Source organism: Semicossyphus pulcher, unplaced genomic scaffold, assembly GCF_022749685.1.
Source record: "Semicossyphus pulcher isolate SPU_LCO1_2020_fin unplaced genomic scaffold, fSemPul1.0.p SCAF_18, whole genome shotgun sequence".
NCBI lineage: Eukaryota > Metazoa > Chordata > Actinopteri > Labriformes > Labridae > Semicossyphus > Semicossyphus pulcher.
The window spans coordinates 14613313-14631184 of NW_027211691.1; positions in this window are offsets into that span (position 1 = coordinate 14613313).

Here is a 17872-nt window from a genome sequence, read left to right on the forward strand (position 1 = left end):
TGAAATCTGAATTTGAGTAACCACCCCCCCTGTCGTCAAAAAAAAACCGGGTCAAAAACTGAAGTCAGAAAATGACCAAAAATCGACCTGGAATCTGAATTTGAGTTACCACCCCCCCTGTCGTCAAAAAACAGGGTCAAAAACTGAAGTCAGAAATCGACCTGAAATCTGAATTTCAGTAACCACCCCCCCGTCGTAAAAAAAAAAACAGGATCAAAAATTGAAGTCAGAAAATGACCAACAATCGACCTGAAATCTGTATTTTAGAACCACCAGGGCCCTGTCGTGAAAAATTGAGGTCAAAAACTGAAGTCAGAAATCGACCTGAAATCTGAATTTGAATAACAATCCCCCCTGTCGTCAAAAAAAAACCGGGTCAAAAACTGAAGTCTGAAAATGACCAAATATCGACCTGAAATCTGTATTTGAGAACCACCCCGGCCCTGTCGTGCAAAATCGGGGTCAAAAACTGAAGTCTGAAATCGACCTGAAATCTGAATTTGAATAACCATCCCCCCTGTCGTCAAAAAACAGTGTCAAAAACTGACGTCAGAAAATTACCAAAAATCGACCTGATATCTGTATTTGAGAACCACCCCGGCCCTGTCGTGCAAAATCGGAGTCAAAAACTGAAGTCTGAAATCGACCTGAAATCTGAATTTGAGTAACCACCCCCCCTGTCGTAAAAAAACAGGATCAAAAACTGAAGTCAGAAAATGACCAACAATCGACCTGAAATCTGTATTTTAGAACCACCCGGGCCCTGTCGTGAAAAATCAGGGTCAAAAACTGGTCAGAAATCGACCTGAAATCTGAATTTGTGAAACCATCCCCCCTGTCGTCAAAAAACAGTGTCAAAAACTGAAGTCAAAAAATGACCAACAATCGACCTGAAATCTGTATTTTAGAACCACCCGGCCCCTGTCGTGAAAAATTGAGGTCAAAAACTGAAGTCTGAAATCGACCTGAAATCTGAATTTGAGTAACCATCCCCCCTGTCGTCAAAAAAAAAACCGGGTCAAAAACGGAGGTCTGAAAATGACCAAATATCGACCTGAAATCTGTATTTTAGAACCACCCGGGCCCTGTCGTGAAAAATCAGGGTCAAAAACTGGTCAGAAATCGACCTGAAATCTGAATTTGAGTAACCATCCCCCCTGTCGTCAAAAAACAGTGTCAAAAACTGAAGTCAGAAATCGACCTGAAATCTGAATTTGAGTAACCACCCGGGCCCTGTCGTCAAAAAAAAAACGGGTCAAAAACGGAAGTCAGAAAATGACCAAAAATCGACCTGAAATCTGAATTTGAGTTACCACCCCCCCGGTCGTCAAAAAACAGTGTCAAAAACTGAAGTCAGAAATCAACCTGAAATCTGAATTTGAGTAACCATCCCCCCTGTCGTCAAAAAACAGGATCAAAAACGGAAGTCAGAAAATGACCAAAAATCGACCTGAAATCTGTATTTTAAAACCACCAGGGCCCTGTCGTGAAAAATTGAGGTCAAAAACTGAAGTCAGGAATCGACCTGAAATCTGAATTTGAATAACCACCCCCCCTGTCGTCAAAAAAAAACAGGGTCAAAAACTGAAGTCAGAAAATGACCAACAATCGACCTGAAATCTGTATTTTAGAACCACCCGGGCCCTGTCGTGGAAAATCAGGGTCAAAAACTGAAGTCAGAAATCGACTTGAAATCTGAATTTGAATAACCATCCCCCCTGTCGTCAAAAAACAGTGTCAAAAACTGAAGTCAGAAAATGACCAACAATCAACCTGAAATCTGTATTTTAGAACCACCCGGCCCCTGTCGTGAAAAATTGAGGTCAAAAACTGAAGTCTGAAATCGACCTGAAATCTGAATTTGAGTAACCATCCCCCCTGTCGTCAAAAAAAACCGGGTCAAAAACGGAAGTCTGAAAATGACCAAAAATCGACCTGAAATCTGTATTTGAGAACCTCCCCGGCCCTGTCGTGCAAAATCGGGGTCAAAAACTGACGTCAGAAATCGACCTGAAATCTGAATTTGAGTAACCACCCCCCCTGTCGTCAAAAAAAAAACAGGGTCAAATTCTGAAGTCAGAAAATGACCAGAAATCGACCTGAAATCTGTATTTGAGAACCACCCCGGCCCTGTCGTGCAAAATCGGGGTCAAAAACTGAACTCTGAAATCGACCTGAAATCTGAATTTGAGTAACCACCCCCCCTGTCGTCAAAAAACAGGATCAAAAACGGAAGTCAGAAAATGACCAAAAATCGACCTGAAATCTGTATTTTAGAACCACCAGGGCCCTGTCGTGAAAAATTGAGGTCAAAAACTGCAGTCAGGAATCGACCTGAAATCTGAATTTGAATAACCACCCCCCCTGTCGTCAAAAAAAAGTGTCAAGAACTGAAGTCAGAAAATGACCAAAAATCGACCTGAAATCTGAATTTGAGTAACCACCCCCCCTGTCGTCAAAAAAAAAACAGGGTCAAATTCTGAAGTCAGAAAATGACCAGAAATCGACCTGAAATCTGTATTTGAGAACCACCCCGGCCCTGTCGTGCAAAATCGGGGTCAAAAACTGAACTCTGAAATCGACCTGAAATCTGAATTTGAGTAACCACCCCCCCTGTCGTCAAAAAACAGGATCAAAAACGGACGTCAGAAAATGACCAAAACTCGACCTGAAATCTGTATTTTAGAACCTCCAGGGCCCTGTCGTGAAAAATTGAGGTCAAAAACTGAAGTCAGGAATCGACCTGAAATCTGAATTTGAATAACCACCCCCCCTGTCGTCAAAAAAAAACAGGGTCAAAAATTGAAGTCAGAAAATGACCAACAATCGACCTGAAATCTGTATTTTAGAACCACCCGGGCCCTGTCGTGGAAAATCAGGGTCAAAAACTGAAGTCAGAAATAGACTTGAAATCTGAATTTGAATAACCATCCCCCCTGTCGTCAAAAAACAGTGTCAAAAACTGAAGTCAAAAGATGACCAACAATCGACCTGAAATCTGAATTTGAGTAACCACCCCCCCCTGTCGTCAAAAAAAAAACCGGGTCAAAAACTGAAGTCAGAAAATGACCAACAATCGACCTGAAATCTGTATTTGAGAACCTCCCCGGCCCTGTCGTGCAAAATCGGGGTCAAAAACTGAAGTCTGAAATCGACCTGAAATCTGAATTTGAGTAACCACCCCCCCTGTCGTCAAAAAAAAAACAGGGTCAAATTCTGAAGTCAGAAAATGACCAGAAATCGACCTGAAATCTGTATTTGAGAACCACCCCGGCCCTGTCGTGCAAAATCGGGGTCAAAAACTGAACTCTGAAATCGACCTGAAATCTGAATTTGAGTAACCACCCCCCCTGTCGTCAAAAAACAGGATCAAAAACGGAAGTCAGAAAATGACCAAAAATCGACCTGAAATCTGTATTTTTGAACCACCAGGGCCCTGTCGTGAAAAATTGAGGTCAAAAACTGCAGTCAGGAATCGACCTGAAATCTGAATTTGAATAACCACCCCCCCTGTCGTCAAAAAACAGTGTCAAGAACTGAAGTCAGAAAATGACCAAAAATCGACCTGAAATCTGAATTTGAGTAACCACCCCCCCTGTCGTCAAAAAACAGGGTCAAAAACTGAAGTCAGAAATCGACCTGAAATCTGAATTTGAGTAACCACCCCCCCTGTCGTCAAAAAACAGGATTAAAAACTGAAGTCTGAAAATGACCAAAAACCGACCTGAAATCTTTATTTTAGAACCACCCCGGACCTGTCGTGCAAAATCGGGGTCAAAAACTGAAGTCTGAAATCGACCTGAAATCTGAATTTGAGTAACCACCCCCCCTGTCGTCAAAAAAAAACAGGGTCAAAAACTGAAGTCTGAAAATGACCACAAATCGACCTGAAATCTGTATTTTAGAACCACCCCGGACCTGTCATGCAAAATTGGGGTCAAAAACTTAAGTCTGAAATCGACCTGAAATCTGAATTTGAGTAACCACCCCCCCTGTCGTCAAAAAAAAACAGGGTCAAAAACGGAAGTCAGAAAATGACCAAAAATCGACCTGAAATCTGTATTTGAGAACCACCCCGGCCCTGTCGTGCAAAATCGGAGTCAAAAACTGAAGTCTGAAATCGACCTGAAATCTGAATTTGAGTAACCACCCCCCCTGTCGTCAAAAAAAAAACCGGGTCAAAAACTGAAGTCAGAAAATGACCAACAATCGACCTGAAATCTGTATTTGAGAACCTCCCCGGCCCTGTCGTGCAAAATCGGGGTCAAAAACTGAAGTCTGAAATCGACCTGAAATCTGAATTTGAGTAACCACCCCCCCTGTCGTCAAAAAAAAAACAGGGTCAAATTCTGAAGTCAGAAAATGACCAGAAATCGACCTGAAATCTGTATTTGAGAACCACCCCGGCCCTGTCGTGCAAAATCGGGGTCAAAAACTGAACTCTGAAATCGACCTGAAATCTGAATTTGAGTAACCACCCCCCCTGTCGTCAAAAAACAGGATCAAAAACGGAAGTCAGAAAATGACCAAAAATCGACCTGAAATCTGTATTTTAGAACCACCAGGGCCCTGTCGTGAAAAATTGAGGTCAAAAACTGCAGTCAGGAATAGACCTGAAATCTGAATTTGAATAACCACCCCCCCTGTCGTCAAAAAACAGTGTCAAGAACTGAAGTCAGAAAATGACCAAAAATCGACCTGAAATCTGAATTTGAGTTACCACCCCCCCTGTCGTCAAAAAACAGGGTCAAAAACTGAAGTCAGAAATCGACCTGAAATCTGAATTTGAGTAACCACCCCCCCTGTCGTCAAAAAACAGGATTAAAAACTGAAGTCTGAAAATGACCAAAAACCGACCTGAAATCTTTATTTTAGAACCACCCCGGACCTGTCGTGCAAAATCGGGGTCAAAAACTGAAGTCTGAAATCGACCTGAAATCTGAATTTGAGTAACCACCCCCCCTGTCGTCAAAAAAAAACAGGGTCAAAAACTGAAGTCTGAAAATGACCAAAAATCGACCTGAAATCTGTATTTTAGAACCACCCCGGACCTGTCATGCAAAATTGGGGTCAAAAACTTAAGTCTGAAATCGACCTGAAATCTGAATTTGAGTAACCACCCCCCCTGTCGTCAAAAAAAAACAGGGTCAAAAACGGAAGTCAGAAAATGACCAAAAATCGACCTGAAATCTGTATTTGAGAACCACCCCGGCCCTGTCGTGCAAAATCGGAGTCAAAAACTGAAGTCTGAAATCGACCTGAAATCTGAATTTGAGTAACCACCCCCCCTGTCGTCAAAAAAAAAAACGGGTCAAAAACTGAAGTCAGAAAATGACCAACAATCGACCTGAAATCTGTATTTGAGAACCTCCCCGGCCCTGTCGTGCAAAATCGGGGTCAAAAACTGAAGTCAGAAATCGACCTGAAATCTGAATTTGAGTAACCACCCCCCCTGTCGTCAAAAAACAGGATCAAAAACGGAAGTCAGAAAATGACCAAAAATCGACCTGAAATCTGTATTTTAGAACCACCAGGGCCCTGTCGTGAAAAATTGAGGTCAAAAACTAAAGTCAGGAATCGACCTGAAATCTGAATTTGAATAACCACCCCCCCTGTCGTCAAAAAACAGTGTCAAGAACTGAAGTCAGAAAATGACCAAAAATCGACCTGAAATCTGAATTTGTATAATGACGTAGTCAGTCGACACAGCAGGACTACAGGTATAATGACGCCATCAGTCGACACATCAAAAAAACAGGTATAATGACGCAGTCAGTCGACCAAGCAGGACAACAGGTATAATGACGCAGTCAGTCGACACAGCAGGACGACAGGTATAATGATGTAGTCAGTCTACACAGTAGGACAACAGATATAACGACACAGTCAGTCGACACAACAGGATGAGATGTATAATGACACAGTTAGTCGACACAACAGGACGACAGGTATAATGACGCAGTCAGTCGACACAACAGGACGACAGGTATAATGACGCTGTCAGTAGACACAGAAGGACGACGGACATAACGACACAGTCAGTCTACACAACAGGATGACAGGTATAATGACATAGTCAGTCGACACAGCATGACAACAGATATAACGACACAGTCAGTCGACACAACAGGACAACCGGTATAACAACGCAGTCAGTCGACACAACAGGATGACAGGTATAATGACGCCATCAGTCGACACAACAGGATGATAGGTATAATGACGCAGTCAGTCGACACAACAGGACAACGAATATGACGACACAGTCAGTCGACACAACAGGATGACAGGTATAATGACGTAGTCAGTCAACACAGCATGACAACAGATATAACGACACAGTCAGTCAACACAACAGGACGACAGGTATAATGACGGCGTCAGTCGACACATCAAGACGACAGGTATAACGACACAGTCAGTCGACACAACAGGATGACAGGTATGATGACGTAGTCAGTCGACACAGAAGGACAACAGATATAACGACAATCAGTCGACACAGCAGGACAACAGGTATAATGACGCCAACAGTCGACACATCAAAACAACAGGTATAATGACGCAGTCAGTCGACACATCAGGACGACAGGTATAATGACGTAGTCAGTTGACACAGAAGGACAAAAGGTATAATGATGCCGTCAGTCGACACATCAAAACAACAGGTATAATGACCCAGTCAGTTGACACAGCAGGACAACAGGTATTACGACGCAGTCAGTCGACACAGCAGGACAACAGGTATAATGACGCCGTCAGTTGACACATTAGGACGACATGTATAACGACACAGTCAGTCGACACAACAGGCAGCAGGTATGATGACGCAGTCAGTCGACAAAACAGGACAACAGGTATAATGAAGCGGTTAGTCGACACAGCATGACAACGGAGATAACGACACAGTCAGTCGACACAATAGGATGACAGGTATAATGACGCCATCAGTCGACACATCAAAACAACAGGCATAATGACGGCGTCAGTCGACAAATCAAGATGACAGGTATAACGACACAGTCAGTCGACACAACAGGACAACAGGTATAAGCCAGTCAGTCGACACAGCAAGACGACAGATATAACGACACACTCAGTCGACACAACAGGACAACAGGTATAATGACCCAGTCAGTCGACACAGTAGGACGACAGGTATCATGACGCTGTCAGTCGACACATCAAAACAACAGGTATAATGACGCAGTCAGTCGACACAGCAGGACAAAAGGTATAATGACGCAGTCAGTCAACACAACAGGACACCAGGTATAATGACACCGTCAGTCGACACAGCAGGACAATGGTTGTAACGACACAGTCAGTCGACACAGCAGGACAACAGGCAAGATGACTCCGTCAGTCGACACATCAAGACGGCAGGTATAACGACGCAGTCAGTCGACACAACAGGACGACAGGTATAATGACGCAGTCAGTCGACACAGCAGGACAACAGGTATGATGACGCAGTCAGTCGACACAGCAGGACGACAGGTATAATGACGTAGTCAGTCGACACAGACAGACAACGGATATAACGACACTGACTGTCCACACAACAGGACTACAGGTATAATGACCCAGTCAGTCGAGACAGCAGGACAACAGGTATAATGACGCAGTAAGTCGACACAACAGGACGACAGGTATAATGATATCGTCAGTCGACACAGCCGCACTGCAGGTATAACGACGCAGTCAGTCGACACAGCAAGGCGACAGGTATAATGACGCTATCAGTCGACAAAACAGGACAACTGATATAAAGACACAGTCAGGCGACACAACAGGACGACAGGTATAATGACGCTGTCAGTCGACACAGAAGGACGAAGATATAACGACGCAGTCAGTCGACACAGCAAGACGACAGGTATAATGACGCTGTCAGTCGACACAACAGGACAACAGGTATGATGACGCAGTCAGTCGACACAGCAGGACGACAGGTATAATGACGTAGTCAGTCGACACAGACAGACAACGGATATAACGACACTGACTGTCCACACAACAGGACTACAGGTATAATGACCCAGTCAGTCGAGACAGCAGGACAACAGGTATAATGACGCAGTAAGTCGACACAACAGGACGACAGGTATAATGATATCGTCAGTCGACACAGCCGCACTGCAGGTATAACGACGCAGTCAGTCGACACAGCAAGGCGACAGGTATAATGACGCTATCAGTCGACAAAACAGGACAACTGATATAAAGACACAGTCAGGCGACACAACAGGACGACAGGTATAATGACGCTGTCAGTCGACACAGAAGGACGAAGATATAACGACGCAGTCAGTCGACACAGCAAGACGACAGGTATAATGACGCTGTCAGTCGACACAACAGGACAACTGATATAACGACACAGTCAGGCGACACAACAGGACGACAGGTATAATGACGCAGTCAGTCGACACAGCAGGACGACAGGTATAATGACGTAGTCAGTCGACACAGTAGGACAACCGATATAACGACACATTAAGGCGACACAACAGGACGACAGGTATAACGACGCAGTCAGGTGACACAGCAGGACAACAGGTATAATGGCGCAGTCAGTCAACACAACAGGACGACAGGCATAATGACGCCATCAATCGACACAACAGGATGAGAGGTATAATGACACAGTCAGTCGACACAACAGGCAACAGGTATAATGACCCAGTCAGTCGACACAACAGGATGACAGGTTTAATGACACAATCAGGTGACACAGCAGGACAACAGGTATAATGACGCAGTCAGTCGACACAACAGGACGAAAGATATAATGACGCAGTCAGTCAACACATTAGGACGACATGTATAACGACACAGTCAGTCGACACATGAAGACGACAGGTATAATGACGCAGTCAGTCGACGCAGCAGGACGACAGGTATAATGACGTAGTCAGTCGACACTGCAGGACAACAGATATAATGACGCCATCAGTCGACACATCAAAACAACACGTATAATGACACATTCAGTCGACACAACAGGACAACTGATATAACGACACAGTCAGGCGACACAACAGGACGACAGGTATAATGACGCTGTCAGTCGACACAGAAGGACGACGGATATAACGACACAGTCAGTCGACACAACAGGACGACAGGTATAATGACGCCATCAGTCGACACATAAAGACGACAGGTATAATGACGCAGTCAATCGACACAGCAGGACGACAGGTATGATGACGTAGTCAGTCAACACAGCAGGACGACAGATATAATGACGTAGTCAGTCGACACAGCAGGACAACCGGTATAATGACGCCATCAGTCGACACATCAAAACAACAGGTATAATGACGCAGTCAGTCGACACAGCAGGACGACAGGTATAATGACGTAGTCAGTCGACACATCAAGACGACAGGTATAACGACACAGTCAGACGACACAACAGGACGACAGGTATAATGACGCTGTCAGTCGACACAGAAGAACAACTGATATAACGACACAGTCAGTCGACACAACAGGACAACTGATATAACGACACAGTCAGTCGACACAACAGGACAACAGATATAACGACACAGTCAGTCGACACAACAGGACGACAGGTATAATGACCCAGTCAGGCGACACAGAAGGACGACGGATATACCGACACAATCAGTCGACACAACAGGATGACAGGTGTAATGACACAGACAGTCGACACAACAGGACGACAGGTATAATGATGCAGTCAGGTGACACAGCAGGACAACAGGTATAATGACACAGTCAGTCGACACATCAAGACGACAGGTATAACGACGCAGTCAGTCGACATAGCAGGACGACAGGTATAATGACGTAGTCAGTCGACACTGCAGGACAACAGATATAATGACGCCATCAGTCGACACATCAAAACAACACGTATAATGACACAGTCAGTCAACACAACAGGACAACTGATATAACGACACAGTCAGGCGACACAACAGGACGACAGGTATAATGACGCTGTCAGTCGACACAGAAGGACGACGGATATAACGACACAGTCAGTCGACACAACAGGACGACAGGTATAATGACGTAGTCAGTCGACACTGCAGGACAACAGATATAATGACGCCATCAGTCGACACATCAAAACAACACGTATAATGACACAGTCAGTCAACACAACAGGACAACTGATATAATGACACAGACAGTCGACACAACAGGACGACAGGTATAATGACGCAGTCAGTCGACACAGCAGGATGACAGGTATGATGACGTAGTCAGTCAACACAGCAGGACGACAGGTATAATGACGTAGTCAGTCGACACAGCAGGACAACAGGTATAATGACGCCATCAGTCGACACATCAAAACAACAGGTATAATGACGCAGTCAGTCGACACAGCAGGACGACAGGTATAATGACGTAGTCAGTCGACACATCAAGACGACAGGTATAACGACGCAGTCAGACGACACAACAGGACGACAGGTATAATGACGCTGTCAGTCGACACAGAAGAACAACTGATATAACGACACAGTCAGTCGACACAACAGGATGACAGGTATAATGACACAGTCAGTCGACACACCAGGACAACTGATATAACGACACAGTCAGGCGACACAACAGGACGACAGGTATAATGACGCTGTCAGTCGACACATTAGGACGACATGTATCAAGACACAGTCAGAAAACACAACAGGATGACAGGCATAATGACACAGTCAGTCGACACAGAAGGACGACGGATATAACGACACAGTTAGTCTACACAACAGGACGACAGGTATAATGACGCCATCAGTCGACACAAGAGGAGGACAGGTATAATGACACAGTCAGTCGACACAACAGGACGACAGGTATAATGACGCAGTCAGGTGACACAGCAGGACAACAGGTATAACGACTCAGTCAGCCGACACAACAGGATGACATGTATAATGACGCCGTCAGTCGACACATCTAGACGACAGATATAATTACGCTGTCAATCGACACATTAGGACGACATGTATAACGACACTGTCAGTCGACACAACAGGACAGCAGGTATGATGAAGCAGTCAGTCGACACAGCAGGACAACGGATATAACGACACAGTCAGTCGACACAACAGGATGACAGGTATAATGATAATAGTCAGTCGACACAGCAGGACAACAGATATAACGACACAGTCAGTCGACACAACAGGAGGACAAGTATAATGACGCAGTCAGTCGACACAACAGGACGGCAGGTATAATGACGCCGTCGGTCGACAAAGCAGGACAACAAATATAACGACACAGTCAGTCGACACAACAGGAGGACAGGGATAATGACGCCGTCAGTCGACACATCAAGACGACAGGTATAACGCCACAGTCAGTCGACACAGCAGGACAACAGGTATAATGACGCCGTCAGTCAACACAGCAGGAACACCAGGTATAATGACGCCGTCACTCAACACATCAAGACGACAGGTATAATGACGCAGTCAGTCGACACAGCAGGACAACAGGTATAATGACGCAGTCAGTCGAAACAACAGGACAACGAATATAACGACGCAGTCAGTCGACACAACAGGACGACAGATATAATGACGTAGTCAGTCAACACAGCATGACAACAGATATAACGACACAGTCAGTCAACACGACAGGACGACAGGTATAATGACGGCGTCAGTCGACACATCAAAACGACAGGCATAACGACACAGTCAGTCGACACAACAGGATGACAGGTATAATGACGCAGTCAGTCGACACAGAAGGACAACGGATATAACAACACTGACAGTCGTCACAACGGGACGACAGGTATAATGACGCAGTCAGTCGACACAACAGGACAACAGATATAACGACACAGTCAGTCGACACAACTGGACGACAGGTATAATGACAGGTTCACACAGCAGGACAACAGATATAACGACACAGTCAGTCAACACAGCAGGACGACAGTTATAATGACCCAGTCAGTCGAGACAGAAGGACGACGGATATAACGACACAGTCAGTCGACACAACAGGATGACAGGTATAATGACACAGTCAGTCGACACATCAAGACAACAGGTATAACGACGCAGTCAGTCGACACAGCAGGACAACAGGTATAACGACACAGTCAGTCGACACCACAGGACGACAGGCATAATGACGCAGTCAGTCGACACGGAAGGACAACGGATATAACAACACTGACAGTCGTCACAACAGGACGACAGGTATAATGACGCAGTCAGTCGACACAACAGGACAACAGATATAACGACACAGTCAGTCGACACAACAGGACGACAGGTATAATGACCCAGTCAGTCGACACAGAACGACGACGGATCTAACGACACAGTCAGTTGACACAACAGGATGACAGGTATATTGACACAGGCAGTCGACACAACAGGACGACAGGTATAATGATGCAGTCAGGTGACACAGCAGGACAACAGGTATAATGATGAAGTCAGGTGACACAGCAGGACAACAGGTATAATGACGCAGTCAGTCGACACAGCAGGACAACAGGTATAATCACGCAGTCAGTCGACACAGCAGGACAACAGGTATAATGACGTTGTCAGTCGACACATTCGGATGACATGCATAACGACACAGTCAGTCGACACAACAGGACGACAGGTATAATGACACAGTCAGTCGACACAGTAGGACAACAGGTATAATGACGTTGTCAGTCGACACATTAGGATGACATGTATAATGACACAGTCAGTCGACACAACAGGACGACAGGCATAATGAAGCAGTCAGTCGACACAGCAGGACAACAGGTATAATGACGCAGTCAGTCGACACAACAAGACAAAAGGTATAACGACACAGTCAGTCGACACAACAGGACGACAGGTATAATGACGCAGTCAGTCGACACAGAAGGACGACAGGTATAATGACGCCGTCAATCGACACAACAGGACGACAGGTATAATGAGGCATTCAGACGACACAACAGGACGACAGGTATAATGACGCCGTCAATCGACAGAATAGGACGACAGGTATAATGACGCAGTCAGCCGACACAGCAGGAAGACAGGTATAATGACCCAGTCAGTCGACACAGAAGGACAACGGATATAACGACACAGTCAGTCGACACAACAAGACGACATGTATAATGATAAAATCAGTCGACACAGCAGGATAACCGTTATAATCACACAGTCAGTCGACACAACAGGACGACAGGTTCAATGACGCAGTCAGTCGACACAGCAGGACGACAGGTATAACGACGCCGTCAGTCGACACAACAGGACAACAGGTATAATGACGCCGTCAGTCGACACAACAGGACAACAGGTATAATGACGCCGTCAGACGACACAGCAGGACAACGGAAATAACGACACAGTCAGTCGACACAACAGGATGACAGGTATTATGACACAGTCAGTCGACACAACAGGACGACAGGTATAATGATGCAGTCAGGTGACACAGCAGGACAACAGGTATAATGACGCCATAAGTCGACACATCAAGACGACAGGTATAATGACGCAGTCAGTCGACACAGCAGGACAACAGGCATAATGACGTTGTCAGTCGACACATTAGGATGACAGGTATAATGACGCCTTCAGTCGACGCATCAAAACAACAGGTATAATGACGCAGTCAGTCGACACATCAGGACAATAGGTATAATGATGCAGTCAGTCGACACAACAGGACAACAGGTATAATGACGCCGTCAGTAGACACAGCAGGACGACAGGTATAATGACGTAGTCAGTCTACACAGAAGGACAACAGGTATAATGACGCAGTCAGTCGACACAACAGGACAACTGATATAACGACACAGTCAGGCGACACAACAGGACGGCAGGTATACTGACGCAGTCAGTCGACACATCAAGACGACACGTATAACGACACAGTCAGTCGACACAACAGGACGAGAGGTATAATGACCCAGTCAGTCGAAACAACAGGATGATAAGTATAATGACGCCGTCAGTCGACACAACAGGCAGCAGGTATAATGACGAAGTCAGTCGACACATTAGGTCGACAGATATAACGACACAGTCAGTCGACACAACAGGACGACAGGTATAATGACAGTGTCAATCGACACATCAAGACGACAGGTATAACGACACAGTCAGTTGACACAGCAGGACAATAGGTATAATGACGCCGTCAGTCGACGCATCAAAACAACAGGTATAATGACGCCATCAGTCGACACATCAAAAGAACAGGTATAATTACCCAGTCAGTCGACACAGCAGGACAACAGGTATAATGACCCAGTAAGTCGACACAACAGGACGACAGTTATAATGACGCCGTCAGTTTACATAACAAGACGACAGGTATAATGACGCCGTCAGTCGACACATCAAGACGACAGGTATAACGACGTAGTCAGTCGACACAGCAAGACAACAGATATAACGACACAGTCAGGCGACACAACAGGACGACAGGTATAATAACGGTGTCAATCGACACATCAAGACGACAGGTATAACGACACAGTCAGTTGACACAGCAGGACAACACGTATAATGACGCCGTCAGTCGACACATCAAAACAACAGGTATAATGACGCCATCAGTCGACACATCAAAACAACAGGTATAATGACCCAGTCAGTCGACACAGCAGGACAACAGGTATAATCACGCAGTAAGTCGACACAACAGGACGACAGGTATAATGACACAGTCAGTCGACACAAGAGGACGACAGGTATAATGACCCAATCAGTCGACACAGCAGGACGACAGTTATAATGACGCAGTCAGTCGACACAGCAGGACGACAGTTATAATGACGTAGTCAGTCGACACAGTAGGACAACCGATATAACGACACAGTCAGTCAACACAACAGGATGAGATGTATAATGACAGTTAGTCGACACAACAGGACGACAGGTATAATGACGCAATCAGTCGACACAACAGGACAACTGATATAACGACACATTCAGGCGACACAACAGGACAACTGATATAATGACACTGTCAGTAGACACAGAAGGACGACGGATATAACGACACAATCAGTCGACACAACAGGATGACAGGTATAATGACACAGTCAGTAGACACAACAGGACGACAGGTATAATGACACAGTCAGTCGACACAACAGGACGACAGGTATAATGACGGAGTCAGTCGACACAACAGGACGACAGGTATAATGACGCAGTCAGTCGACACATTAGGACGACATGTATAACGACACAGTCAGTCGACAAATCAGGACAACAGGTATAATGAAGCAGTTACTCGACATAGCAGGACAACGGAGATAACGACACAGTCAGTCGACACCACAGGAGGACAGGTATAATGACGCCGCCAGTCGACACATCAAAACAACAGGTATAATGACGCAGGCAGTCGACACAGCAGGACAACAGGTATAATGACGCCGTCAGTCGACACAGCAGGACGACAGGTATAATGACGCAGTCAGTCGACACAACAGGACGACAGGTATAAGGACACCCTCAGTCGACACATCAAGACGACAGGTATAACAACGCAGTCAGTCGACACAACAGGACGACAGGTATAAGGACGCCCTCAGTCAACACATCAAGACGAGAGCTATAACGACGCCATCAGTCGACACATCAAAACAACAGGTATAATGACCCAGTCAGTCGACACAGCAGGACAACAGGTATAATCACGCAGTAAGTCGACACAACAGGACGACAGGCATAATGACACAGTCAGTCGACACAAGAGGACGACAGGTATAATGACCCAATCAGTCGACACAGCAGGACGACAGGTATAATGACGCAGTCAGTCGACAAAGTAGGACAACCGATATAACGACACAGTCAGTCAACACAACAGGATGAGATGTATAATGACAGTTAGTCGACACAACAGGACGACAGGTATAATGACGCAGTCAGTCGACACAACAGGACAACTGATATAACGACACATTCAGGCGACACAACAGGACAACTGATATAATGACACTGTCAGTAGACACAGAAGGACGACGGATATAACGACACAGTCAGTCGACACAACAGGATGACAGGTATAATGACACAGTCAGTAGACACAACAGGACGACAGGTATAATGACACAGTCAGTCGACACAACAGGACGACAGGTATAATGACGGAGTCAGTCGACACAACAGGACAACAGGTATAATGACGCCGTCAGTCGACACAGCAGGACGACAGGTATAATGACGCAGTCAGTCGACACATTAGGACGACATGTATAACGACACAGTCAGTCGACAAATCAGGACAACAGGTATAATGAAGCAGTTACTCGACATAGCAGGACAACGGAGATAACGACACAGTCAGTCGACACCACAGGAGGACAGGTATAATGACGCCGCCAGTCGACACATCAAAACAACAGGTATAATGACGCAGGCAGTCGACACAGCAGGACAACAGGTATAATGACGCCGTCAGTCGACACAGCAGGACGACAGGTATAATGACGAAGTCAGTCGACACAACAGGACGACAGGTATAAGGACACCCTCAGTCGACACATCAAGACGACAGGTATAACAACGCAGTCAGTCGACACAACAGGACGACAGGTATAAGGACGCCCTCAGTCAACACATCAAGACGAGAGCTATAACGACGCAGTCAGTCTACACAACAGGACAACAGGTATAATGACGCAGACAGTCGACACATTAGGACGACAGGTATAATGACGCAGTCAGTCGACACAGAAGGACAATGGATTTCAGGTGAAATGACCAACAATCGACCTGAAATCTGAATTTGAGTAACCACCCCCCCTGTCGTCAAAAAACAGGATCAAAAACGGAAGTCAGAAAATGACCAAAAATCGACCTGAAATCTGTATTTGAGAACCACCAGGGCCCTGTCGTGAAAAATTGAGGTCAAAAACTGAAGTCTGAAATCGACCTGAAATCTGAATTTGAGTAACCACCCCCCCTGTCGTCAAAAAAAAAACAGGGTCAAATTCTGAAGTCAGAAAATGACCAGAAATCGACCTGAAATCTGTATTTGAGAACCACCCCGGCCCTGTCGTGCAAAATCGGGGTCAAAAACTGAACTCTGAAATCGACCTGAAATCTGAATTTGAGTAACACCCCCCCTGTCGTCAAAAAACAGGATCAAAAACTGAAGTCTGAAAATGACCAAAAATCGACCTGAAATCTGTATTTTAGAACCACCCCGGACCTGTCGTGCAAAATCGGGGTCAAAAACTGAAGTCTGAAATCGACCTGAAATCTGAATTTGAGTAACCACCCCCCCTGTCGTCAAAAAAAAACAGGGTCAAAAACTGAAGTCAGAAAATGACCAAAAATCGACCTGAAATCTGTATTTGAGAACCACCCGGGCCCTGTCGTGCAAAATCGGAGTCAAAAACTGAAGTCTGAAATCGACCTGAAATCTGAATTTTAGTAACCACCCCCCCGGTCGTCAAAAAACAGTGTCAAAAACTGAAGTCAGAAATCAACCTGAAATCTGAATTTGAGTAACCACCCCCCCTGCCGTCAAAAAACAGGGTCAAAAATGGAAGTCAGAAAATGACCAAAAATCGACCTGAAATCTGTATTTTAGAACCACCAGGGCCCTGTCGTGAAAAATTGAGGTCAAAAACTGAAGTCAGGAATCGACCTGAAATCTGAATTTAAATAACCATCCCCCCTGTCGTCAAAAAACAGTGTCAAAAACTGAAGTCAAAAAATGACCAACAATCGACCTGAAATCTGAATTTGAGTTACCACCCCCCCTGTCGTCAAAAAACAGGGTCAAAAACTGAAGTCAGAAATCGACCTGAAATCTGAATTTGAGTAACCACCCCCCCTGTCGTCAAAAAACAGGATCAAAAACTGAAGTCTGAAAATGACCAAAAATC